Genomic DNA, 25,419 nt, shown 5'->3' with positions numbered 1-25,419 from the left:
CAGAATGCACAAGCGCTAAGTGTGCAGATTAAAAATGGAGAAATGGACACTAGTGCCAAGCACTAATTCCCAGTGCAGCAGGTTTCAGAAGCACAAGCTGTAGCAGCACTTCCTACAAAACACAGTTCCTTTGCCCACGTGAATAAGGAGCACGGGTTTGTTTTTTGCCATCCTTACCCACACTGCAGCCCGCTGTAATTCTCAAATCTCTGGTCTTCAAAGAAACCTGCAACTCTACATAAGAGCAGTACCATACGAAGGATCTTTACATTAAGTGTACAAATACCCTCAACACTCCTGCTGAAGTGAAGTTACACACAGAGGACAATGGTTTGTGTAAGAGTAAAAGCGGTGGTAATGGAGTTTAGGACTACAACACCTTTGTTCTACTTTAGGAATGCTCATACTCTGCTAGAATTTTGTGCAAGTGATGATTCGACCATAACACACACCAGTTCACAGGCATTTGGTAGGAGTAGATACGAGTTCAGTTCTTAAGGCAGAGAAGAAAATACATCTGCATACATATTACCAGCTCTCTATCCAGACCTCAGAACTGTCAATCAGTATATAGTAACAGACAACTAATACTTGAAATGTAAAAGTAATTATTGTAATTCTGTTTACAGCCAGATTATGTTTTCCCTTTCATGGCAAGTTTCACATCACCTAACTTGAGCTGTTCAACATGCAACACACCCAGGCTACTTTTAAAAGAAGTAAGGCTGTGGACACATTAAGCTCAATACAAAACCTAAAGCATGAATAAGTAGCTGATGTTACTTCCAAGTATGCAAAGCTAAGAAAAGCAGAATGAGAAAAACTGCTCAGCTAATAAATCAGCACATGGACCCAGTCAGTGGTTCAGCTCTAACATCTCTTTCTAGTCAGTGCCTTGAAAAAGTAATGGAACAGACTCACATTTAAGCAACTTGAATACACTGTAATGAACAATAATGCACTGCTAGAGAAAAAGGTCATTTCTACATTTAATATCTTCCAACAGCTATCTTGTAAAAGAATTCCAGATTAAAAAAAAAAAAAAAAAAAAAAAATCATTGAAATGCATTTGCCTTTCCTATTAATATTGAATTTTAAAATAATACTTCAGTTCTGTGCTTTTCAATGTTGTATCAAATGCTTTTGCAAACTGCCAGCAGCTTTCCTCCATGTTCTCACCTAAGACTTGTTCAAGCCAACTCAGTACCTTGTCCCACTGTCTTCCCTCCAGAGAATCTACATTTACATAAAATAATTGATGCTCTCTTACATAGATAAACATATAAAATACCTTATTGTGTTTCTTAGGCAGATGTGAAGAGAAAAATATAAAAATTCAAAGGAGAGGTTAAAGTAAGCTATAGTAAATTCTAACTCTGTTTCGCTGGAAATCCACTTGCCCAAGAAGTGCTAAGCAATTAAATCTAGTGAACAATACCGAACATTAGACAAATTCAGTTATTAAGGCAGCATGACCAGAGCAGCAGTTTCCCTTCTCTCTTCACTGACTTCATCATGAAAAGTTTCCTAGCAATGTCTTGGAATATCCCCCCCAGATTCTTTAATGAAACCAAAAGGACATTCTTCAATGTCAATATACTTAGGAAACAAGAAGACTAATGACTGAAGTTCCCCAGTACTGTGTGAATATTAATAAAATGAAGAAAATAACATTCAATTTTTACTTTAAAACATACAAAAAAACATAACTCAGATTCTACTCTCTAACATTTATCTTTGCATCTGCATTTCATTTGTGGTTGTTTCAGCAGCTATAATAGAAAAATAAAGACACACTAGGACAAGAATTTTTTCAAGAAAATTACAAATAAATATCAAAGCATTTTCTGACACTTCATTAAGAATTTGAATTGTGGAAGACTAGAAGTCGTAAGTTTCAGTTTAGTTGTGGGTTATGTTACATTCCCTACATGCTGCCCCCAGCTGTAGAAGCTGCCATTACTTTCAAAGGGAGTGCTAGACTATAAAGAAAAAGAATTAAGACAATAAATTTTGTTGTATTAAGTAGACATTACCAATTCTGAAACACTATTAGCTAATTCTTTCCCTCCCACAGTTTTTAAGATCTTATTAGATTATGCTTGGTTAAATTATAATAATTAAATAAACAATGATGATAATTAACATACTATTTAAATTCCAGATTGCTAACTATTTCTGTAAACTCTCAATTTCCTTCAAGATGTACTTTTTTGGCATGAGCCATCTCACTTCCCAATGGCATAATTTATTTCTGAATAATAACTCTTGATTGAGGCTAAGAACTTCTGAATTCTGTTCTCAGCTCAATCAATCTACAAAAATCCATACTCAGTCAAATGCTTTTGTTTCTTTGTGTAAAACTGAATTTCTAATATTTTCCTTGCAGTAGTGTTGTGAGGCTAAGTTCATTTCTCTCATACATTGAAATACTTCTATGTGGGCAACTAAAGTCAAGATGGAAACAAAAGTTTACATTAAGTGGATTTTGTTAAGTAACGTATATAAAATTAAATGCCCAGAGCTCAAAGAAAAGTGTTTTCTACAAATAGCAAGACTGGAAGTGGTGCTATCATATCATTTAATAACTCAGGGAAAACATGACCATACCAGAACAGGCTTGAGTTACCACAGGCATCTATCTGCACAGGCAATCTTTGCTAAATAACTTTTCAACTGTAAAGTTTCGTGCTTTTATACAAATTCAGGCATTTTCTATTTTTCATTTGGAGTTTCTGAAAATTGTTACTGCAGCCTAGCATACATTACACTGCATGCATAATGTGTAATGATAAAACATGAAAAATTTAATCATTCCATTCAAATTCTTAACAGAAAAATGTGTCCATTTGCTCTACGCTGATATTGCTGAAATACAGTCAATTAATAATGGCACAGATTCAACACACAACATTTGGGTAGGGTTTTCTTCACAATCAAGCTGCAAATCAAAATGCCAAAATAAATGTGTTTTTTTTTTTCCCACAAATGTGAATATAACTTAGCGTTTAACAACGGAAAAGTAGAACTTACAGGTAAAGCAATCTTTTAGCAAATTTCTGCTATGCAGGAGCTTCACATGGCCCTTCACATTACTTCCTGGTTTCATTTCCTAGAATAAACAGAAACAAGTCATATGAAACTAGCTATATTATGTTAAAATATCATATAATGTATGTAAACTGCCTTAAATCATGCTGTGTCACTTTGGAAAAAATACTAGTGTCTTTCAGATCATATACGGCTGATCTGAAAGTAATGCCTCTGATTTTATTATGTTGGCCAATGATGCCAGAGGCCACTAGTGATGATACAGCAACAGAGGTTGAACCTTCCCACCAATACTCCATTACATGTTGTGACAGATGGCAGCAGAGGGGCGGTCTGACAAAATCACTTCTAACACGGAAGTGCGTGTGAAGCAAATGGGTGTTACTGAATCCCTCCATGAGGAAAAAATGGCACCCACAGATATTCACTGACACTTGTTTTACACTGGTGGAGACCAAACTGTAAATGTGAGCATAGTGAAGCAGTGGGTGGGTGGTGTGTTTCTTCAAGCACATGTCATGCAGGCTCTTGCTCATTGCTGGTGAAAAATGCACAGATAACGGTGGTGACTATGTTGAAAGATATTATTTTGTAGAAGAGAATTTGCTCTATCACACTGTGCTGCATCTGTCATAATTTTCAAGGAAATCAATAGGCAGCATTACCTTCTAAGCAACCTATGTACAAATAATTCTAACACAACACTTCTGGACTTGAACATAAGTCTTAAACAATATTTATCATCTCCTATGCTAGATACTGGTTCCCACTCATATTTCTGTAGACTCTCAAATTGATGTGAGATTATTTTTGATCTCCCTAAGCAGAGGAAAACTGTACTTGAGTTTATTAGACATACTAGTGGAAGAAGTCTTTTTACAGACACCTATACATAGTGCTTGCAAAGCATCATTACGTAAACAAGGATAAATAAAGCTTAATAAAAAGACTGAAATACATAATTAGTTCATTAGTAATGTTTTTACACATATTTGCTTGCCAAACAAAGAGTGAAATATAATATTTAACTGAACTAGCTGTCTTCAAAGGGGAAGAAATACAGTGTAGCAAAGTACCCAGAAACACAGTGTAGCAAAGTACCCAGAAACACAGTGTAGCAAAGTACCCAGAAACACAGTGTAGCAAAGTACCCAGACCAGCTAAACAAACATAAGCCATACAGGAGAAAGCACTGGGTGTTCACAGCAGGCAACTCCATGCTAAGACACCCAGCTGGCCTCTAACCTGTGGCCTAGAGAAGATGGCTTCTTCCTGGGAGTTTGGGTGTCATGGGAAGGCTGCTACAGACTATCACCCCTGGCTGTTTATATGTGAGACAAAGTGACATCAAGAGAGATCAGCAAAGCACCAAGCGCTGACTACATGGCTGTGGCAGATTCTGAAGGGCCTGTCCACTAACATTCACAGCTCAGAAAACAAAAACAAGTACTGTAAAAAGTCTATATGCAGCTGCATAACTATAAACATACTGGGCTCAAAGAAAGAGTTTCGGAGAATTAACAGAAGAAATTTTGATATTTTGGGCCCGTTTCACTGTACAACAAGGGCTCTACAATTTCCATCAGTAATTTCTGCCTCAAACTTCTCTCATTCTTCCTATGTTGAAACAGCAGAAAATACAGCAGTACATATCTTCTAGAAGATATTCAGCAGCGGTATTTAAAATGGATTAACGACAAACACATCAGATGTATTTTGTTGAACAATAAGAAATACCCCCACAAACAAACATTACTCTTGCCGCTCTCAAAAGATTTAAGATACACTCCAGAAATATTAATCAATTATACAGTATTGAGTGGTATGGTAGTTCCTAATGAAATCAGAAATGAAAAGCACTGATGGTTAGATGATTATGTGTGCAGTCACAGGTTTGTGTTTGCATAACCCAACAAACAGCTTCAGCATATGTGCAGAAATCAACCCATGGAATAAATTTTATAACTCATCAAGAATAGGAGGGATACACTAAAGCTTAAAAGTATTTATATAAAGTGTTTATATAAAGTGGCGCAGTGGTATAAGCTGCTGCTTGCGGCACCGGAGGGCCCGGGTTCGAATCCCCCCTGTGGCGCAGGGGTACAAGTGCTGCTTCGCTACACAGGGGGCTCGAAACCCAGGAGTTGGACTCGATGATCTCTAAGGTCCCTTCCAACTCGCACGATACTGTGATACTGTGATGTGCGTGATTTATATATATAAATACGCACATATAATTATTATTATTAACTGCCAATGTATTATTTATATAAAAATTCAGCAATTGAAATTATAAATTCTCAGGAGAACAGGTTTTATTTTTTTCACTTTTTTTTAACAAGCCTGCCTTCCAGTGTTTGAGAAGGCACAGATACTAAAAATATTCAAATTCTCTATTTTTCTAAGAGAAGAATTAAATAACACGCGACTATTTCATTCATTGCCAGAGAGAACAAAGAATATGTGTTAGATCAACAAAGTATTCCTGCACATATACACTCTTACTAAAGCACACTGCACATATGCCATCACATGGGTATCTTTGGGTACCACGTTGCTAGGGAAACCAATACTGCGCCCAACAATTCCAAACACATTTCACTTTTAAACAGGATGGGTATTTGTTTTATTTATTTATGAACAGGGAAATAAGGCTAGCGTACAAGGATACAGAAGAGTTCTCAATAGCCAAGAGTATGTTAAGCTATGAAAATCTTAACATCTAAAATACAAAGTTTTCCCATTCCACAGTGTCTGTGTACTGACGTAACTTCCAAGGCTTGTACAGAAAGATTTATAACAGCAATAAAGTTAGGATGTAATTGTTTTTGCATATAACAGAAGATGGGGTGGATAAACTCTCCCGTTGCCTTTGACACGTTAAAAAGCCCAAAACTTTGAGAAACCTTCACTGCTGAACAATCCACATCAGGCAGTTGTTTCAATTCAACAGCATAAGATAAAATACCATGAAAACATACCATCCCATTTAAAGGAAAACACAGCGAGTTTGCTATAAAGAGCTGTGTGTTCAAATTTTAGCTAGCAGCATATCCATTAAAAGAAAGGTGAATCAAGGAACTATGTTACACAGATTTCAGCTCATGTTTTCCTGTTGTTTCACAGAACATTGCACAATCTCTATTCAATACCTGTATCTGTTTTATCTATCTTGGTCCATCTGCTCTGCAAATGTTCTCACAAAGCAGTTTCCCATAGCAACATCAAATATCACAGTCCCAGTCTTCCACTGAAGCACTCTAACTGATCCACTTCTGAATTTCAAGCACCATCTTTTTTTTCCTGCAGTACTTAACTAAATAAGAAATAAATGCAGTCTTTCACCAAAGAAAAAGCACACATGAATGAAATAAACACCCATGAACATAACCCCTGCAATTAGGGTTTTTGTTCTGCATTAGCAAGCTATTTCTGTACAGAATGACATTTAAGCAGTATTTGGCAGGGGCAGGAGAGAAAATAACTGGTGACCTGTTGATAGCTTTTTCTTGATTAAAATTTCAAAATCTTTACGTATAGAAAAGCAAATGATGCGTACAATTCAGAGATATAGAGTAAGAATACACTATGCTGATGTAAGATTTAGAATCAGAAGTCCACAATTTCTGCCTACTCTGGGACAACAAACATCACCTACAAACTATCAGTGATCCAATTTTTTTCATCTTCATGTTTACAATGATCAAAGAAATAAAAATGAAATCTTTGCGATACATTTCACACTTATTAAATACAGTTAACGTTAATTTCCCATAAATAGCTGAAATTTCAATGGAGAAGCTATCTAGAGAAACCCTGATCAATTTTAAGTAGTAGTAAGCATATACAAAATTGATTTTTAAGTGAAAACCTTTGAAAAAACTCAAAAAAAAAAAAAAAAAACAACAACACCACCACCAACACTAAATACCATAAGATAGTTTTGAGTACAAGGGTTCTGTGCACTCATGGTGAGACTGAAACAGCCCTTGTTGAATTAATTAATTTACAGCTTTCACAAAAGCAGAATTTTCCTAAGGTCTAATATTTGTACTTTAGGTTTGCCAAACCAAAGCGATCAGAAGCAGCAAGGAACAGGACCTCTGGTGAGTTTATCTGTAATCATAGATTCTGGCTCACTTCTACATCATTGTTCTGTATTTATAACTTGGAGCTACTCTAAAAATACCCTACGTATGTTTATGCATTCTTAAAACCAAAGTGAACAACAGGATCAAACTCCCACATTTTTAAGTATGTATTCTTTTCACCTATACCTTTACCTTCATTATTCTCGGTTTTCTCCAGACATTCTCATTTGCTCATCTCTGAATTTGAACCAAACAGACTTGACAGATTAATACAGATCTCTTACCAGTGAAGCTCTGTACTGAAGTTCTGATGGTCTTTCATGGAAAGGCTTCTTTCCCATCTTGAACATAAATAAAACTGTGTACTATATAGCAAATCTGGCATCTCTACAGACCACAGAGAAGATCTGCAACAGGAGGACCACTCCACTTGTCTACTGCATAAACTGAAAGTCCCGTTGGCTTTATTAATACACGCAAACATTGCTAGGCAGATAAATGCAAAAGAAATCCAAAATCTCCTGGCCTGCAAGAAGAGCACCACATGAAATCTCTCTCTCAACAAAAGCAAAATCTTGTTTAGGCAAGGCTACCTGCCACCTTCCCACTGATGTTTTACTACCAAATCAGCCAAAGAACACTGAAGGCAATTACTGACAACTTCTACCCACAGTTTATTTCTCGAGCAAAACCAAGTAGCAGTGACTTGTCATCAGCCACCAAGGAAATGCTAAAATAATTTAATTCCTTAATTGCATTAAGTTAATGTTTTCTGTTATTCTTTACTACATTCAACTTACTTTTACTCTTGTTTTCTGATAAATCGATCTACACATTTAAGACAAGTATTTTAGCCAAAATTAGAGCGCTAGTCCTAAGTGCACTGCTACATGTTTTGACCAAGCCTCACTTATTCTGTTTTGCTTCTCCACATGAAGACTGGATTTCTACTAATTTTAATGCACCATAGTAAAAAATATCAGTGATAAAATTATAAGGACTAGCCAGCTTCATTACATGCAACAGATACATTTGAGCTATATAACTGGCTAGAAGATGAGAACGTTTGAAAAATAATTTTCAAATATGCTACTTCAAAAGTAATGATCTAAACTAAGAATAAAAAGTGAAATCTTTAAGGACTAACATCTTACTTTCCCTGACGGTATCAGAAAGACTATAAAAGCCTTTAAATTATTAGAATCTATTCCAGAAATGGCTAAGCAGCCCCTACCGTATTCATTTATACTTTGTCCTTTTAAGCTTTCAGGGTGCTGTGTAGCCATAGTAACTATGCCTCTTCTCTGTGAAATCCATTAGCTGGTTTCAATCTGGAATTCAATGCTACCACAAAATCAAAGCCAAAGATTTTTTTAAAAAATATATATGATAAAGAAAGATTATTGTGACAAGCGTTTATTTTAGAAGCAGTTTCTGCATTCATATTCCTTATCCACAACAGCAAAAGAAACCAAAAGTTTAAAAAGACATCAAAAGATAAATTCAAATTCTCTTTTAAACCTTGGTCAGCATCAGGAATCACACATTTCTCAAATCAGACTCACAACAAAACTACCTGTTCCAACAGCAGACTAAGTTGAAGGTATCTGGAAGACCAGGATTTGCACTGCAAAATACGGGATTCCTCTTCTGTGTGACAACTTTAAAAGAAGTTAAGTGTTGCAGAAGACTAGGCTAAGCTTTATCAGATCATATTTGGATATGGTGGTTTCTGTCATGGGACACTTCAGCATCAGCTTAGTCCTGACACTAGTTACACAAAGAACTGGCCCTAGTGGCACTGCCACTGTTTGCTTGAACCTTCCTGGCCAGCATTTACACCTGGGACCTAGCAGGTGCTATATTTTTCAGCAAGAAAGTCAGAATTGGCAGCGTTGAAATACAATGTTTGGGCCACTAACTTAAAAATTAAGGACTCCTCAAGTATTTGATGTATTAAATAACACATTCCTTAACTAAAAATTTTCATTGCTACCTCAGCTGTTGAGTTGTCAAGATCAAATTCTGCTATATTCATTTTACACTTCCATTCACATCTGCATTATGTAGAATCAAGCATGACTCAGACAAAAGTGAAATGTCTGCCAAGGTATATGGTTACAATTGTACAGTTATAAAGTTGATGGATAAACAGAGGTTATGTAGTAGAAAAAGGATAAATGCTCACCAACGTTGAGGCTCACAGTAAACTCCACACAGGAGCAATCTCCAGAAACAGATCCTGTCTTAGTGGTGGTCAGCACTTAAGTGAGATCTAGGAGATGTGAAGTCAAGCTCCCCCCCTTCTGGGAGCACAGCTGAACTACTTTCACCTGTGCTCCCACAGCTGACTCGTTGCTTGCCTCAGATGGTTAATCAGAGGTTCAGGCTGTGATCAACAGTTTCCCATATGCAAGGAAAGAAATCTTTGTTAGTAGTTCTATTTGCAATGAAGTATGTTCCATTTATAATGTAATTCTTGAATATTAAAAAAAAGCTTCTAAATTCACACAGCATTACACAAAGTTGTAGTTGAAAAAAATCAGTTGTTGCTTCCATATGCAATCCATGAAGATACACTTCTGTATAACGGCACAAATAATGGGTGTTGGCATGAAGCACAAGAATACACCTGAAGGAAAATGTAGGTATAAAACAGGATTAAATCTTTTGTCCTATGCTACCACCAAAAAATAAAATAATAAAAAAAATAAAAGCAGCATCATAATAATATTTGAACAATAATATTTGGAGAAGAGAGCAACACATGGTTGGACTGGATGACCTCGGAGGTCTTTTCCAACATTGGTGATTCTATGATTCCATATATCAGCACTTTCCTCACCCAGAACTTTTTTTGCAAAACACTTATACATGGAAGCAGCACTGATAGGACAACTCACAGGAAAGTAAATCAAGCTGTGGGAAGAGAAATTATCTATGGGTGGAGAGTTGAAAACAAAACTTAGAAAAACTCGAAATGTGATACAATAGGAATAGGTGTAGGCATTTTCAGAAGACTTGTATGTTGCTATAGAATCCAATGAGACTTTTTGCAAACTGTCCATCTCTGAATATCTTGAGAAACAGAAGACCTTCTTGATTCCCATGAGCTTCATATAAGAATATACCACTCTCTTTGAACATGCTTATTTTTGTTATCTTAGCATTATTCCATACTTGATTTTTTCAAAATTCAAAAGCAAATATTCCTCCTGTTTTTTAATTGATCTTCCAGTTTATTTAATAAAACTAAAGAAATCCCAGCATGCAAAGCCAAGTATTCTCATAGCTTTGGGTTTTGCTGCATTAAATTCTAAGCATTTAATGCCTTTAAAGCCCCAAGAATATTCTAGCATGCTTAAATTATGAAGTAGGCTTCTCTAAAACCCATGGTACTGATTAAACTTGGAAGAGGACTAGTCTTGGAAAGTTCAGTTTTCCATGACATTAGAAAACAACAGAAGACCCTAAGAATAAAACAACCTGATAATATCTTTACCAGAGGACGCCTGGAGAAGTTGTTTTCTATGTGAGAGGATACGACTGTTTTCATAGCAGCCTCCCTGCTCACCTCCATTCCAACATGCTGCAGTTGTCATGGCTACCATTTTACATGGCCATAGACTAAGTAATGATCTCACATTCAATAAAAACCCAAAGGCTCTGAGCTTGCAGAATATTTCAGGATTTGCAAAGAAATTCTGCCACAAAATTTCACAGAAAGATTGGCAGGTGCCAACGAGCATTCAGACAAAAGCTTGTTTTGAAGAGTGAATATTACATTTGCAGTTCTGTCACAATGAAGGTATAGGAACTAAAACCATGGTATGACTCTTGATTATATTCTGATCATTTAGACAAGTCATTTTAATTTTAATTCAAGTGGATTTAAAGCATGAACTGGAACCAAATGTAACCAGGTTTCTCTTTCCAAATAAAAAAAAAAATAATAATAAAAAAAAATAAAAAAAAATAAAAAAAAAAGAAGAAGAAAAATCGTAAACTGTTTCCTAAGTCACACCTGAGTAAGCAGAACTTACAGCTCTTACAGATTCATGTTCCCCACTGAGTTGCTACACATCCAGGTGAATAAGAACTTGACTCAGAAGCACAAAATACACCAATAGCAACCATTTTCCTAAGCTTTAGAGACGACTAAAGTCACAGCGATGATAATCTAAAAGACAGGTGTTATGCCCATAACAGGTAAGTCACCGAATTTAGAACCCATCCAGGTCACATTGATATGACGCTGAGGCAAAAGTATCAAACAAAGTTACGTGAATGTCACCCACCTATTAGCATATAAACAATTTGTAAATCATAGTCAGAATAACAGTAGCTCAACAGTATTAAGGAGAATAATGCGAGGTTATTTTGATATTCATCTTGTGAAATTCTGTGATCTTTTATATGCAGAGCAACATCACCCTGCACTTGCTCTCCTAAAACTCTGTTCTTATATGAATGTACTTGAAAATTTCATGCCAGTTCTAACCTTAGAATAACAGACAAAAAGCCATCTGTGAGAATTCAGCCCTTTGCAGCATACACATTTGTTTCTTAGTCTGTCTGGGATCTCCAGAGTCTGCACCCAACCTCCACTCTCCTGTGATTCTGCTATGAACTAAGAGCTCTGGCTTAAAACAGAACCTGCTTGAGGTTTCTCTCCCACAGTGAGAATTATTGTGCCTATTCAATACTTTGCTGCAATCCACTTTGTTGTTGCACAGTGTCAGACTTTATGAGCAAATGAACTCATATTCTCATTATTAGCTATTTAAAAAGGACAATTCTTATATTCATCAGTACCACTGATGCCCAACTATTTCCAAACAAAACTTCAGTCCCTCCCTTGCATTTGAGCTGAAGCACATAAACATACCTTAGATTAAAAATAAAGAAGAGCGTTTATAGGAGCCAATATTCTGCAATCTCTCAGCCACCTTTCAAAAACAATTTCATACTTGGGTTTTAGTGCATGAATTATTTGAACTATCAGCTGTTTTCCCACTCCTGGTAAGTCTCGTCCTTGATATCTCCCACAATTAAGTTCCAACCACCCTCATTACTGTACAAAATAGATCGTGCATTTCACTCCAAATTTAAGAAGGTATTCTCAGCATTTGTAATCCTCTGTGAAGTTAGTGGTACCTCTCCTTTCATATTTCATGCTTATGAAAAGACTTTTAAAATTTAAATGGTATGTTATACATCCGTAACCTCCTTTAATGTTGAGTTTTGATGCTTTGTGAATAGAATATTCATCCAGCACTTAAACTACTATTTAATTGAAGAAAATTCAGCTCTGCATAGCTCATGAATTTGATACTTTGCAATACCTTGCTGTCAGGGGATATTCAGCAAGCTGTCACATGGAAGTACCACATGGGGAATTATTACACACACTACATACTCCCAAATGCTATCTCCCATTTCAGAACCTCATTCCTCATAGAGTTGCAGGGAGATATTCTGCCTCCTCCTGAAACATTTTCCTCCTATCTCTGAATCTAGTTAGATTTTCTTTCCTCACTAAAAATCATGACTAGTTTCTTTTCAATTTGCCGAATTCATTTTAACCTGTGTCTCTTCAAACACTTTCAGTCACCAGTAGGTTGCTCCAATGATTCTTCTAGGCACAAGGAAGAAAGTGACACTAGGGAAATAATAACAATAAACAAAAAGAGGGTCCTTAGGATATTACTGATCTAGTGCTTATGAATCTACATCCTCAGAATCTAAAACTAAGTGTGAGTCCCAGCCAGGTCACCCACAGCAGCTGCCCAGGCCCAAGTCTGGATAGCTTTGGGAGATCCCCAAGGAGGAGAATCCACAGCCTCTCTGGGAAGCCTGTGCCAGGGCTTCAGCACCTACACAGCACAGAAGTGTTGCCTGGTGTTTAGAGGGAACCTCCCACGTTCTCATTTGTGCACACTGCCTCTCCTCCCATCACTGAGCATCACTGGAAGAGCCTGGTTACATCACTTCATCATTCCTTCAAGTTTTTTTACACATTAATGAGACACCCCCCTCACCCCTTCTACTATAAAAGTATATTTGATATACTATATAGCACATACACGTATATATATATATATATATATATATGCTATATATATGCATTTCAAATTGACCAGAGCTTCAGATGGATTTGCCCACACTACCACTTTAAATTGAAATGATCAAGAACACTAAAAGGGCATTCAAATTTACATAGAATGCTTTCTTTCAAAATTAACTAGAACAATGAAATCCTAAAATAAATCTCTTTCTAAAGGGTAAGCAGCATAAAAACACCAAATTGAACACAGACATCACTTCACACTCCTATCTCTGCACAGTACATTGCTTTTCTCTGGTCCCAGATCAAGCCTGAACTTCTAGCAACCCTCTTCCTTCTAACAAACTCCATGCAGTTCCTTGTTAACCTTTCATATAAATACATTTCTAATGACCTTTAAAACTTGTCCCTGCAGAAATACACTTCGCTTTGTTACTCAAAAGCCCATTGTACCTCCTGTTTTAAGACTTCTGAAAGCTAAGTGACGGTCTCCCACTTTCTGAACTATCCACCACTAGCAAAGTGTCTCTCTAGGTGAATCTGCAAGGTGGTTACTGTGTCCCCTTTCCTTCCCAAGATCCATACTCAACCAATTTATAGCACCTGGAGGAAAGCAGCCCTCTTTCACACAGCTCCAGCTGCTCCCCCTTCCAGCAGAACAGGATACAGAACCTACAGAAAGCTGCAAATACCACCAGCTGTCCTTCATGCATGCTGACTCTTCACTGATTAGGTAGAAAATGTGGGCAATTTTGGAAAAGTCTGAATAAATTCTTAGGAGAAACACCCAATTGCTATAGGTTCCTTCCTCGTATCTCAATAGCATTTGTTCTTTGCTACTTTGTGATGTTCTTCCAATAGATTCTGCCTCAAAGAAGCATGACATGATGACTAGCATGCTGTTAAAGATCCCATAGCAGAAACTGGCAGACTTTCGTTATTACTTCAGATATCAAGTTCTGCATCTTAAAGCTCAGCATCTAAAAGCTCCATCACTGTGTAGCACTTAAATAAATATCCCTATTATCAAGTGTATTTTTTCACATCATCTGTAGATGCTGAAGATTGCCTTCCTATTACATTTCATTTGAAATTTTACTGAACTGAAAAAGGACACGATCACCTTGTTATTGGTCCTAGCTGAAAACTGGACCTTAAGGGGAAGAGGGAAAAAAGAGGGGAAAAAAATTAAAACCCACCACTAACAGGTAATACCCAGGCAAGCCTACCAGGAATGATAACAGAAAAAGGATCTCTATGCAGAAATGTGCTTCTGGCTTCTAAGACAGTCCACTCAGTGTGCTGGAGGCATACAGAATAAGAGTGACTAAGTACATCCATACGTGTATGCATACTGCTTTCACGATCGTGGGGCTAAATCCTGATCTGTAATAGGCATCATACAATAGCAGATCTCACCAAGTTAATGAAATACCTCTAATTCTTACAGCTGCCATAAGGTGGCTTATTAAAGAGGAACTCACACCAAAGAGCTTCCAGAGCACCATTTTTTTCCCAGGGTTAGAAACAAGTAACCTTGTAAGTCTCTTCTGACTATTTACAATAAAGTTAATTTTTCTGAGACAATAATTTTGTATTTTGTATTCTGCTCTTTATCTGAAATAGTATCAAGTGTTGGGGTTCAGTCCACAACCTCAAGTGGCCACTGGCTGAGTGTAAGTATAGAGATAAGCCTGTAAAAGAACTCAGGAATAAATTAACAGAACAGCATCTCTCCAGAAGCAAAACAGAATTGCCTGCCACTAGGAAAAGCTTATCTGTGTAAAACCAGAGTTCTTTAGTTGTAAAGGACTTCTGACCTACCACAGAAATCATCACAACTCTCTTACAGGCATTTATGAACTCAACCTTTCGGTACAAGCACAGCACACAACCAAAAACTACATCTTCCGTATCTATGACAAGAAGGCCACCATATAAACTTCTTCCCTAAAGAAATAAACTGCATGAATAAACCATAGACAGATGCTAGCTCCTGAACTCCTATGGCAATTTGTCTGCATAACAACCAGAGCATAATTCAAAGTTTAAATATTTGCAGTTGAGAACTTGGCTTCGATACCAAATACAGAGCTCAAAATCTTCAAGCCCTGAATAGATGCTGAATGATCAACCAATCTACTGAGTAGAGGAAACAGAAGAGCTCTTCTCCAAGAAATATCAAAGTCAGATTCAGTATACTGTGTAATCTAACTATGGCTTCTAGATATTTTCACTAGAAATAATTTCATGCAGTAAGGACAACTAATGACAAATTCAAATTACCAACACTTTTATCAGTAAGAAACAAGACAAATCTATCATAATTAGCAACAGGCAGCACAAAATTTTGTGTTAAGACTAACGTCAAAACAAAACCAAAACCTCACGTATGATTTACTGTGAGTTGATAAATCCTCAGCAAAAAAAAAGTCGCTGCATATCAGTTCAATAGTTAACCAGTATTTGATCTCAGGCATAGTCAAAGAGTTTCTTTCATTCTCTCATTTCTGTTAGTTTCTTATGGGCCTCATTCTCTAATATTCATATATGCCTTGGGCACTTCTTTTTCATTTGTTTCTTCAGATGCATGTTTTAATTATCACAGAACCAAGACCCCCAATATGTATCTTCTTATTCCTTTGTGAATTTAAATAAATAAATAAATAAATACAGTAACTATATCAGTTTGGGTTTGGTTTTGTTTTGGTATGTTTTTCTGTCTGGTTGATTACATTCATGAACACAGAATATGGGACTCAAGGGAATAGACTAATTAAGAAGTCAGATTGCTATGGTGATTACAGACACTCTTCTCAAACTTTAAAAATCAATAATTCTCAGAATAATCTCAAATCTTATGTATGATTTCAGGAAACAATTACACTTTTCAGATTCATCAGACTATTACAATCTTACATCAGAGAAAGACTTGCATGATGAATTATTTTCTTTCTCTTTATTTTCGTTTGCTTTGTAAGAGCACCTACCACCACTTCACTTACATCTTTGCAGTAAAAAAAATAATTTCTATGCTTTGAAATATTCTCATAGTTTGTTTGTGATTAAAATTAGGATGGATGCTTCCCTGTCTGGCTTTCAGGTTACATTTTTCCTCATTTAAGACAGCAAGCTAACCCCACATTTAATGCAAAAATTGTGTCTGCAATGAGTGGAATTATCTGTCTAATTTGAAGTACAATTAATTCAGCAGATTTCTTTCAGAATTACTTAATAAGTGGCACTGCCATGCAAGTCATTTACAAAGCCTGATGTGAAAAACATTTTCATGCGTAAGCCATAAAAATTTCACAAGACATGCAGGAAACAAAAAAAACAAAACAAAAAAAAAAAGAAAAAAGTAACTGTTGCCATGGAGCTAATTTTAGTTGAGCAAATACTGCTTTTATGGAGTAATACATAAAAGCTCAATGTTTTGAACCACAATAGCTTATTCAAATGTTTTCATTATTACCATTGATATTATCACTTTAAATGAATCCCACTAAAAAAGGAAAAAAACAAAACAAAACAAAAAAAAACTACCTTTCATATATATATTGAAAGTAAGTAGCCAGCAATACAATAATAGCGTTCTATTCTTGGAATCAAACTTTTTTTTTTTTAGTTTTAAACAGTTATATACTATATATATTATATATATTTATTATTATATAGCTATATAGTATATATACTATATATATCACCGTTGATTTCTCTAGTCCCACAACAATAAGTAATTGGTCCCAGAAGCTGAATAGTATGGATTAGCATTAAAATACCAGTCAACTATTACTAGATGTAATACGATGTTCTGAACAGAAAGTAATCTGAGCAAATAAATGCAGAGTTAACTAGTGTGTGGAAACCAGCAGATATCTGAATAAAAAGAGACAGGAAGTCCTGTTAATTTCAATTATCATTTGACATTCTGAGGGCATCTGTACAATTCCCACAATACAACAAGAATGTTAAGTATGTGATTACAATAAAGAGCTCTGAAGATGGTAACAGTTTGGGTTAATAAAGAAAACTGAAAATACACAGTAACGGAATAGTAACAAACTTGAAGTCTTTTGTACTGCCCTTTTCTTGTGAAATTCCACACTTGTCAGACCCATAATAAAAGACCTGGGACTTGGTAAATTGCTATTTCAATTGGATGACAACAGGGTATTAAGTTGAGTGAAGTTTTGTAAGTAGATGGCCTCAGCTGTCAAGTTCCAATGTAATACTTGGTCTCTGGCTGAACATCGGAGAGAATGAGGATTTCAGTAAATCTGTGTTTCTGGACTTAAATGTAAGAGCACAAAGAAGGTCTGTTTTATCAGTTTCATTAATAGAATGCTGGCACTGACCAATTATGGCATTATAAGAGAGGCAAGAGCAACGAGGGACTGAAATACAACTGTAATGAGAGAGACCCATAAATGATGAGCAAGTGTTGCACTGGGACACAAAATCACATCATGGACAGATAATTAGGGAAACTATTAGAAACTTGCTATTGAATCGCAGAGAGGGTCTTGTTCAAAATGTGTCTGTTGAAAAGGCACGCTAATAACACAAATGGATACAATAACCATACAGGATATACAAAAGCTAGAAAATCCACCAGACTTATGTGCAACTTCCAAGAGAAATATGACACAAAGAAAACAGCCTATTAAAATGAACACATTAAGAACTGCTAAAAGAACTGAATCCCTACAGACCTCGTGGACATCACCGGAAGGTGCCATATTGAAAACAGAGTCATAAGTGCATATCACTTATCAAGAAAGGCTTGATTAAAAGCTAAAAGGAAACTGACATGGAGAAGCAGGCCAAAGGGAAGCTTCCAGGAACAAGAAAATTTAAATTTGAAATTAAAAAATAATAATAATAAAATAAAAAGCTTAGGTTATATTCAGATGATGATAAAAAGAATCGCACACCTCAGTGAACCGAACAAAAGAAACCAAAGGCTAGAAAAAAGTTTGAAGAGTAACTCATAATTTAAAGCTACATACTAAAACCAACATGAAGCAGAGATGGATATCTGCCAGAATAGATGCAGCATCAGTTAATGACAAAAGGAAAAATAAAACAGAGCACCGTGACATTTTAGTGACATGAAAACAAACACTTGTGTTGTCACGTATCATGGAAAGCAGAAAGAAAACCACAAGAAGCAGCCATATGATCCCTTGTCCAGTTTTGACATTCTCTGCCACTAACTGGCTGCAGCTTCCAAATATTTCAAGAGACGTTCCACTTTCAGAAAATGCTGTATTGGACTGAAAAATGATATTCATGTTAACTAGTTGGGCTTCTGTTCTAATATTCACTTTAACTTTCTATTTAGGAGGGATAAATCTCAGTCTCAATGGAAGAACAACTAAGGGCTGTCACTCAAAATCTACAATACAAATAAGGAGCATTCCGAGAGCCTAAAACATTTTACTTCTACTGTGCCACACATCTATCAATGAACTGTGCAGATCAGATGACTTAATGACAAACTGATATAGCTAGTCATAAAAGTAAGCCAGTAGTAAGAAGAGACACAACATGAACCACTTTGACTGTTACCTTCTCCTGGGTTGCTCCTTAATAATACATTCATTTCACACTTTACTAAAACAAATGCATGCACGCGAAGATCTTGTAAAAATGTTGGTTGGAATTTTATCACATTATTAAATGTTTTTTTGTTGTTGTTGTTGTTTTTTAAGTAGCATCAGATAGCATCTGATAATGCAGAGGTAAAGGAAAACACTAGTGCAAGCAAAGACTACTCCTTTTGACAAGTGATGCTGTAGTGAAAACATTCCTGTCAGCCTCCTTTGATTGTCAGCTTTCCTGAAATTTTGTCATACCTTTTCACTTCTGTTGTTAAGAAAAGTGATAGAATTTTACATCCAAAAGCAGAACTTAAATTAGACACCTACCTTACCCCTGTGAGCATGTGGTTATTTGCTGTCAGGCAGTATTATATGCTCTGTAGTCAACTGACTCAGTTACAGTTTCATTTTTATACAGTTACGCTTTTTCTAATTTGCATTTTTTAAATAAAAATAATCATCTTGGTTGGTGAAAACTGAGTGCTTTCTGAATAATGGGGCAAATATGTACTGTCTATGATGTCAACACATCTCTCCACTGTTTAATGGCTGTATTTAAATTCAGGTTCAGGATTCCCCCTATAAGTTAGTAACAAACTAAAGAATGCTGAAAGACAATAAAGAAACAGATGTGAAGCCATTAGCACATGTACCCAAAGGAACATTCCTTAATGCCGCTGCTTTCACATCTAGATATAAGTAAGTCAGAGGGGAAAAAAAGTTAAAAGATTATTGAAGATATATACGAGAGCCAATCTTTTACTCCAGAGTAAGGAGTCCTGCAGGCACTCCATTGACTCAGCTTCTTCAGGTCAGATTCCACACAAAAATCTCTGAAACTCAGGGGGATTTCCTTAAGAAAAGGCTAGAATTATTTCTTACACATTGGAAGAGATGCTTCTTTGCCAGCACCGTTCTTCATAAATTCTCACACTCAGCTCCTACAGTAACTCAAATTAAACAACAGATTTCTAGGTTAATCTGTTCTCTTTTTGTTCTAAGGACTGCCGAAGTAGAAAGGCTCCTCAATGTTTTACACTGTAAACTCACCATATACTCTCACCACTGCCATGACTTCTGAACAGCAAAATAAATAAATCAAAATGAGAAAGAACAACAGTGAAAGAGTTCATTAAAAGATCTGAAGAGCCTGAGGCATTCGAGACAGGTCTTTGCGATCACTTAACCTTCCACACTTTGCATCAAACGATAGATTAAAACGGACAGCCGCCTGATCACAGCTCAGAGGCACGTGGCTCCTTACCTCTCTCTCAACATATGAATTCCAAATGAGTGATAGTCATGAATAATTCATGATTTTTGTTCATATGCAGTGCTCACAAAAGCGTATATTGTGAGCCATACAATTTTGTGTGCACCATATGGACAAATTTACTAATATTCTCAAATTAAATGTGAAAGAAAACCTGGTATGTCAAGAAAGCACATCACAAATTGACTCAGGGTAAGAGCATTGTTGCATGCGTTGTATTATGCCTCTCTGCTGCATCTGTGAGCACAGGGATGTACTACATGTGTAATTCAAAATAGAATAAGAAAAATACATTTGCAAAAGCTATGCCATAACTTGACAGAGGAGGTTAATAGAGAGATAAATACCTTAACACTCTCTGGGGAACATGGAAGAATAAATGTATACACTCAATTCCTTCATGATAAAAATGGTCTTTGCATCTATTTATTGCTTGCATCAAGGTTTAAGAAAAAGCACGTCAGAGAAACAAGTCCTACACACTGGATTTTTTTCTTTCCTTTTCATTTGTTTGTTCAGATTTGTTTTTTAAACAAGGCAAATCAGTGCTTCAGATAGAAACAAGCTTCTAATCAGTGCCACCGAACAGCATCAGCAGAATGTTCTCACACCAAGTGTTTCAAGGAAAAGGAGTAACAGCAAAAGGTTGCCCATCTGTCTTACCTAAGAACCCAGGGACTGAGGGGATAAACTGAAGTACAATACTTTCGTGGAAGATTTAATTATAACCGTGGGTAGAATTAACACAGTTACCGTACTCACATAATTCAACAGTACTAGAAATTGTAATAGGACAGGATGACCAGCTATATACAATCTGAGTTTATTTCCCCCTGCTTAAATTGATTCTTAAAACAATTTACTTAGTATATACACAGCACCCAGAGCTTAAGAGACCATTTCAGTAAAACAAATTCAAAAACTTCTACACATGAATGGCCACAATGCCAGGATGTACATTCCTTTATGAAATACAGTTATGACAACAGCTTATGAAAACCTTCTCAGCAAATAACTGAAATAAAACTTAATTAAAATGCAAAATAAAGATCACTTATAATTCTAATTACTAGGTGTCTGTCAAAAAACTGTTCATCTAATTAATTGAACACACCCAAAGCTTACATTTTTCTACTGTCTGCTGTGATACTTTCCAATGAATTCCAAAACAACACCACTCAATCAGTACCGTACCAAAACAAGTAATGAGTTTTATTAAGAAACAAAGTTTGCAGGGGGAAAATATTATTTTGATTACACTAATACCCATTGGTAGCAAGTGAACCCACAGATAAACTTCAGGCACACAAGCCCTTTATCAGGACAGAAAAATAGAGTAAATATCAGTATCTCAATGGAAGATACCTGTAAACAAGACTACATAGAAAGAGGGAAATTACATCAGTCTTTGAATTCGTTTATGCTAGAATTCCAGTCTTCTGAAAATAGAAATACTCCTATGAGAACCTACAGTATCTTGCTCAAAAGAGCAGGAAAACACAGGCATGTAGACAGATGGGAACTAAACAGCCCCTTTCAATTAAAGGAGAACCATTATTATTAATGTAGCTTTAACAAATCAATCCTTAGTGAGACGTCTTCAGCAGCACCATTACAGCTAAAATTATATTATCATCATAAGGAGATTCCAGCTGGGGAACCTACACACTGTGCAGTGCTATGTGCAAAAAATATCTGCATGTTAGCGTTCATACATTTCACTAAAAGTATGTCTGATGATGTAGCTAATTCTGAGCATGCTGACAAGTAATTTAAAATTCAAATGGTTGCAGCTGAAGAGTTCTGTCATAGATCCTAAGATATCTCAAATAAATGGAAGCAGTTGCTTGCAGAGCTGAGGGCCATCAGCAGTGCTTAACACATTTCCTTCAGCGGGTTTTGTTTTTTGTTTTCCAAAGTTAGTTGGGAAATCCCTGCTCAAATCTATGAGTGCTGCTGATTGCCTTTCTAAAGAAGGGAGAAACTCTCACAGAAAAGCCCAAAATAATAATCCTGTATAACAGAAGACCAAACTGAGCCTTCAGGTACTCATTTTCAATACATAAGACCAAGACTTAACAAGCAGCCATGGAAAAGTTTTTCACTGAGAGAGTGTTGAGGTACTAGCATTGACTGCCCAGTGAGGCTGGAGATTCCCTATCCCTGGAGGTGTGTTCAAAGTCAGACTGGATGGTGCCCTGGGCAATCTGATCTAATACTTGATCTAGTAGTCAGCAATCCTGCCTGCAGCAGGCGTTAGAACTTGATGCTTGAGCTCCCTTCCACCCGCGCCATTCTATGATTGCATGAAAAGGTGAGAATAGTAAGGTATTTTTAGCCTGACAGAAAAGGAATTCAATATCATCAAACATAGCATAACAAACAACACAATAAATGTTATGCACTTTCCTGAGCAACCATTTTCAGAAACCAAGAACTTCACTGGAACAGAAATGTACTGAGGCTTACTTAAAATATAAATGAATATATGCATAGAGAGAGAGAACAGAGAGAGTAATATCCTATATTGGTTATAACCAGTTTTTCAATAGTGGACTAATTAAACAATTTGAGAGGTGGCAGGACAACAGACAATTAAAAGCCTTGAAGAGAAAGAACAGTAACATGAAAAATTGGCACTAGAATGACTAAATACAAGCTAACTGAGAATGAATTCGCAGAGGCAACCAAATGGTACAGTTTTTCATCAGGAGGTAGAGACTGTCCTCCAGCGTCCAAGTCCCCATGGTTTCCATGTGTAAGTGAACAAGAGATTCGCACACTTTGTCATGAAACCACAGCAAAGGTATCACAGCGTATAAGGTTAAAGCAGTCAAATCACTGAACAATTTTTTGCTTTTTATTATAAAATAAATCAATAACATCATCTTGTCACCTTGTTCTCTCTTCTCAATCTGTATTACAATTTGTGTCTCTACTGCAAGACTTCCAAGCAGAGAAAGTCCTCCTCCTCCTCCTCCTTCCTCTTTTGTTATTCTTGAAGGAGAGGTGGAGGTGTGACTTCAGGGTTTTCTGATTCCATTTTGTCTTGGTTTTGTTTTTATACCTTTCCGTTTCTTGAGGTCTTGGCCCATTACAAAAACTTAACAACCCTCAGAATAAATCAAACTTAAAATCCCAGAATAGAATAGCTATGACAAAATTACCCTCCTGGGTTTAAAAAAAACAGGTTGTAGAAAAAGAAAAACGCTCAGTAAATTGACTTGACATTTACAGATTCTTTAGTCCTTCCTACTAGACCAAAAGCTATTCCCCAATATTGAGAATTTATCAAGAAATATGCTTAAAGTAACAATCACATGATACAGCTGCAGAGAGACATAAAAGCTTGTCTATTCCACAGGAGAAGCTGACATTAGATAAGCAAAGAAAAACAGCACAAAGAATTATAACTTTGCTTGTACCAATTTCCCCTGAATCTTCTTTTTTAATCCATTACATTGAAAGACACTATTAAAGCTGTATTTACATCTTATGATTTAAAAAAAAAAAAAAGGAAGCCTATTGCTGAAAAAACTGGCAAAGCAATGAACTGATAAATAATTTGCCGTACAAAAACAGACAGAGGATGTGAACAAAACAATCTGTATAAATTTAATTAATTGAAAGTTAAAACAAAGAAAAAAAAAGATTGGCAATGAAAATTTCAGCTTCCTTTTATTAAAGGAGCACAGACTTGGGGATAAGGTTAATTACTGATCAAGAGAACAGCTCCAACGTTAATTAGCCAAAAGCTTGACTGCAGTACATGAGCTTGCATTGCATCATATTATGTAGCTCACCTCTGTTACTGCAAAATTAATTCCACCTATCTTACTGTCCATTTGCTCTCCAGCCTGGCAGGGACAGCATTTAGTACAAGAAAACAAAAGAACTAAACATTTTTTCAGGGAATAAACATGCTTAGAGCAAAGAAAGACTACTGCAGGAAGTATGCCATGGGACTATACTCTGAAATGCATATATTAAGGAAAAAATTAAAAACAATCTGAATGAGATTAAGACTAAATTCTGCTTGGTTTTGTTTGTTTGTTTTTTCCAAACAAAATAAAAATCTTCCAAAAACATTCAGCAATATCTTCACTTTTACCCTGTCAAACTATTCTTGACGATGTACTGAGGAGATCTGACAAGCATTCACTCCCACTGCTGTCCTTCTCTGCAGCACTGACATAAGAACGCACATCTCACAAGTGAATATCCTGCTGCCTGGTCTCCTGCCTTCACAAGGCAATGGCCCTGATCAGCAGAGCCCACCTGCAAATCCTTGCTTGTGCTGTTTCATATGATGACAAGAGCTCCTCCAAGAAATTAACAGCTTTTTCACCATCATCACAGAGTTCACTTTATGAGGATTCAAAGAACACCACTTTTCATCTAATTCATCACATATACATATATATACATATGTGTGTATATATATATATAGCTGTATACATATATACAGCTTCAGGACGCTGCACAGTGCATGATTATCAGCAGCAATTTCTGTGGAGGTCAAGACTGTCAGTGCCTGAAAACAATTAATGTAGCATTTTAAGAATTCATTTTCCTAAGTTAGATATAATTTTGCCCATACAAATTTCCTGGGGTTCCCCATCACTTACATAAAGAAGAAACAAATAGAATTGACAAAGAATGAAATAATGAGTTTCAGCCTAACCTCAAATTATTACATATTGATTACAGCACTTCAAAAAACAAACAAACAAACAAACAAAAAAAAACATAAGCTAAATGCAACTGAATATGTAAATGTATCAATGTACTCTGGTAACAGAATAAATCAGACATATGAAATAAAACTGATCAACAACAACAGCAGAGAGAACCTTTACGTTTGGCATTCATTGCAAACCACATTTCTAAAATGGAAGGGAGCTGCCTATTTTGTAGGGAGGTTTTCAGTTAACCAACAGCCATGAGAAACTCAACCATCTCAGCCCTCACCCTTCTAGAGCAGAGGAACTAGTGGACACTAGCACAGGTATGGTGTTTTAAGGAGAAACTGCAAATCCAAAGGACAGAATTCAGCCTCTCAGGGACTACACAGACTGGGACAATGGTTGATGAAAATTTCTACCTGGGTCCAGAATGTAGCTTCTCAAGGACAATACTAACTGCAACCCCAATCCTTAAATTCTTTATGGACACTACTGTTTTCAAAATTCACTTCAACAACTGACAACCTCATTATTATTATGAATTATAATCCCAGGTCACGTAATCCTTGGGGGGTTGCATATCTGCAGGGTCCATAAGGCCCAGTTTCAAATTCTTATAATCTCAGAACTGCTATCATAGTTCCAC

At 36.3% G+C, this 25,419-nt stretch overlaps 1 protein-coding gene across 5 annotated transcripts in view; it reads right to left on the bottom strand.

Annotated features, from left to right (window-relative positions):
- The window catches only part of MARCHF1 (membrane associated ring-CH-type finger 1), a 204,377-nt gene that overhangs the window by 140,810 nt on the left and 38,148 nt on the right, over positions 1-25,419 (bottom strand). For 3 of the 5 annotated variants that reach the window (XM_072334317.1, XM_072334319.1, XM_072334316.1), the window contains exon 2: positions 3,034-3,112. The exons of the other annotated variants lie outside the window; for them this stretch is intronic. The gene's annotated coding sequence lies outside the window, so the exon portion shown is untranslated. The remainder of the gene's footprint in view (positions 1-3,033; positions 3,113-25,419) is intronic. 5 annotated transcript variants of the gene reach the window in all.

The sequence above is a fragment of the Excalfactoria chinensis genome, chromosome 4 (genome assembly GCF_039878825.1).
Source record: "Excalfactoria chinensis isolate bCotChi1 chromosome 4, bCotChi1.hap2, whole genome shotgun sequence".
NCBI classification, from domain to species: Eukaryota; Metazoa; Chordata; class Aves; order Galliformes; family Phasianidae; genus Excalfactoria; species Excalfactoria chinensis.
The sequence above is the reverse complement of the archived record's forward strand: the minus strand, read 5'-3'. Positions and strand labels throughout refer to the sequence as shown.